The sequence below is a fragment of the Alligator sinensis genome, unplaced genomic scaffold (genome assembly GCF_000455745.1).
Source record: "Alligator sinensis unplaced genomic scaffold, ASM45574v1 scaffold484_1, whole genome shotgun sequence".
NCBI lineage: Eukaryota > Metazoa > Chordata > Crocodylia > Alligatoridae > Alligator > Alligator sinensis.
This window is the reverse complement of record NW_005842515.1, coordinates 218,345-221,690: the sequence shown is the minus strand read 5'-3', so window position 1 is coordinate 221,690 and position 3,346 is coordinate 218,345. Positions and strand designations below refer to the sequence as shown.

The 3,346-nt window shown below is 51.9% G+C and overlaps 1 pseudogene; it reads left to right on the top strand.

The window, feature by feature from the left end:
- Positions 1–790: 790 nt before the first annotated feature.
- Positions 791–2,382, top strand: LOC112551575 (annotated as a pseudogene).
- Positions 2,383–3,346: the final 964 nt, after the last annotated feature.

Sequence of the window (3,346 nt, the reverse complement as noted above, 5' to 3'; positions counted from 1 at the left end):
AGTGTATGGAACACTCTCTCATAGATTCGTAGATGTTAGGGTCGGAAAGGATCTCAATAGATCATCGAGTCCGACCCCCTGCATAGGCAGGAAAGAGGGCTGGGTCCTCCTGTAAAGGAACTGGAGATAATTGGATAACCGTGGAACAGAAGATGAAAGGCAGCCTCCCTATAATATATCTATATAAGATCAAAGTCATGGCAGGCAAGAATTGGAGGGTGTCGGTCGGCAACGTGACACGGTAAAGGAGGTGGCAGGGAAGAGCGCAGTGACCCTGACCACCCTCCGGTTACAGTGGTGCATTGGCTGGGAACGTAAGGCCGTGCATGGAAAGACAAACCTTAGGGCTAAAATAAGGATGGAGAGGGAGCGGTAGGAAGACAGCGGCAACACAAACCGAAAAGAGGGCAAAGTAGGAAGTCACTGCCCTGAGATGGTACTGGACGAAGCCTGAGGGCCTGACCAGTGAAGGCGTGAGACCAGGATGGCGATGGCAGAGGATATAGAGAGCCTGAAACAGGATAATTTTGCCGGGTTGTTACGGATAGATGAGTTAGATGAAAAAATCGAACGGCTAGAGTGGGAGCTAGAGGTGGTCCAATTTCAAAAAGAGCAAGTGGAGGCAAAGGCTGCTGGGTTAGAACAGCAGGCCCAGGCAGGAAAAAAGGAAGGAGGCTCAAAAGAAACCAGGCACTTGATAGCGGCGGAAGCGAAGCGAACTCTCGCACTGGAGCAGCTTATTTCTAATGGAGCCCAGAAGAGCCGGGAGAGGGAAGAGAAGCTGCAGAAGATGCAGAGGGAGATGGCAGCTTGGAGAGAAAAGTCTACTGCAACCTGCACAATCCAGGCAGGGGAACAGAAAGAGATGCTACAGAGTTTGGAGGTATCAAAATTCTAATTAATATCATGCAGAAAGAAGTCTGCAGCCAGGAAGATCGCATACAGGAACTGCGTGATGAGTTGGATGAATGGCAGCAGAAGTGCTTTCATACAGAACACCAAGCACAGGAGCTGTGGGACGAGCTGCTTAAAAGCCATGCCCAAGCAAAAGAAACGGGCAAGGCTTTCGCACAGGAAATGGAGAAAATAAAAGCTAACCTGGCAAGTTACAAGGACCTGTACAATCGAAGCTTGTCCCTTGAAAGAGAGTTAGAGGCTGGGACAAAAGAGAATGAGAGGTTATGGTCCCAGTTGCAGAGTGTGGAGGTGGAAAAAGACCACATGGGAGAACAGGTACAGTGCCTCAAAACCCTCATAGAAGATAACGCACCTAGAGAGTCAGTGACTAATGCAGAGAGGGAGCAGTCACAGCAGCAAATGCAAATCCTAAGGCAGCAGATTCAGGCCTTAGAGGCAGAAAATGAAATGCTACGAGCAGCCAACAGTCAGACAGCTACAAAAGACCAAGATCCTGGGGAGGTGGAGGGGCCAGAGGTAACAAGTACAGCAACCCAGACTGAAGGTGGACCAGAGGATCCAAAAGAGGAGACCGAGTTAGGGCAATCGGAGAGAAGCAACCCAGAGAAGGGATCGGTAGGGGCAAAGCCTACAGCCCTAAGAGAAGAGGTCGTACCAGCCCTCTTGGAATGCTGGAATAGGAGATGGGACCAATGGGTGAAGCTTCATGCAGGGAAGATGAGCCATCTAAGACATCAGCTGGGTGAGCTCTGTAAACCTTGAGCCAAGGGAGGAATTACAGTACCCAGGCAGAGGCAGTTAGTGGAAGGAGACACGATAGCTGCAGGGACGGCAGGGAAAGGTGAGCAGGCTAGCCCAAGGAGTGAGACTTGTCGGCAGGTTAGCCATGGCTGTACACAAGTGACACAAGGCCTGAGACAAAAGGAGTCAGAGACGAGTCCCAGGAAAAAGGGGTCAGTGAGACCCAGAAAAGAAAGCCAGGCCCAGGAGCCAGAGATACAGAGGAGGGAATGACCGCCCGAAGAGGGACCGAAGCCTGAGAGAAGACCACAAGTATATGTAAATAACATCCCGAGACAGGTCCGGTGGTGGACATTAAGGAAACTCATTGAAACAAAAGTTGGAGGGGTAGCATATGTAAAAATTTATAAAGGGCCTAAAGGAAGACCTATCGGCCAAGGGAAGATAGAGTTTTGGAGGGAAGAATATGCCCAGAAAGCATTGGAGAGATAGTGGGAGATCTGGGAAAGGCTTCAGGGGCTCCAGAGAGCCATAAAAAAGCAAGAGACCACACAACCTACATGGAGAAAGAGACCAGGGTATGCAGGGGTGGAAGGTAGACAGGCCAGAATCAAGAGGGAGAAGAAACCCCAAAAGGGAGGTGGGAGCCCAATTGACAGGGACTGCAACCTACCAAGGTTGGCTAGTGTGGGGGGACTGCCCGTGGTGGGGCAACTCCAGTAAAATCCCACATGGTGCGCCTTGTCTAACAGGCGAGTAGGAGGCGCCTGAAAACCTCCGCCTCCACGCGTCGGAAGTGTCAGTGGGCCAACATAAAAGCATAAGAGTAAAAGACAGAAGATGTGCAGCAGAGAAGAACCAAGACGGCCCGGTGAGTTGGAATCTTAAGGTGGGAGGTGTGTAGAAGGGCATTAAGGTGCCTGCTACTCGGAGAGCCGGGATAAACCCTCAGGTGCCGGTTGCTGAGGCAACTAGTGGGAAATAATGACCCACACCTGCCTAGCCAGCTGAAGGAAGGGGCAGGGTCTGGCTCCTATATAAAGCACAGGCAGGAGGACAGGGGGAGTTCCCTACCAGCAGCCAAGGAGGCAGGAGCTCTCAGCCATGTTACAGAGGAGAAGCCTGATGCAGGAACAATGTTTTACTCTGCTGCAAGATGAAGAAACCCTGGTAGACTTGAGTGTGATTATAGCCCGGCAACTTCTGTTTGTGTTATAGCCCAGGGGCTTGTGTTTGTGTTGCTATTTGTTACACCGGTGGTTTGGGTGAGGCTATTAGGGGTTGGAGGAGGCCTCATAGGGGACTCACAAGAGGGTGGCATTACTGAGAGGGTCCTGGAGAGAGGGTGGCATTACTGAGAGGGTCCTGGAGAGAGGGTGGCATTACTGAGAGGGTCCTGGAGAGAGGGTGGCATTACTGAGAGGGTCCTGGAGAGAGGGTGGCATTACTGAGAGGGTCCTGGAGAGAGGAAGGCATTACTGAGAGGGCCCTGGAGAGAGGGTGGCATTACTGAGAGGGTCCTGGAGAGAGGGTGGCATTACTGAGAGGGTCCTGGAGAGAGGGTGGCATTACTGAGAGGGTCCTGGAGAGAGGGTGGCATTACTGAGAGGGTCCTGGAGAGAGGGTGGCATTACTGAGAGGGTCCTGGAGAGAGGGTGGCATTACTGAGAGGGTCCTGGAGAGAGGG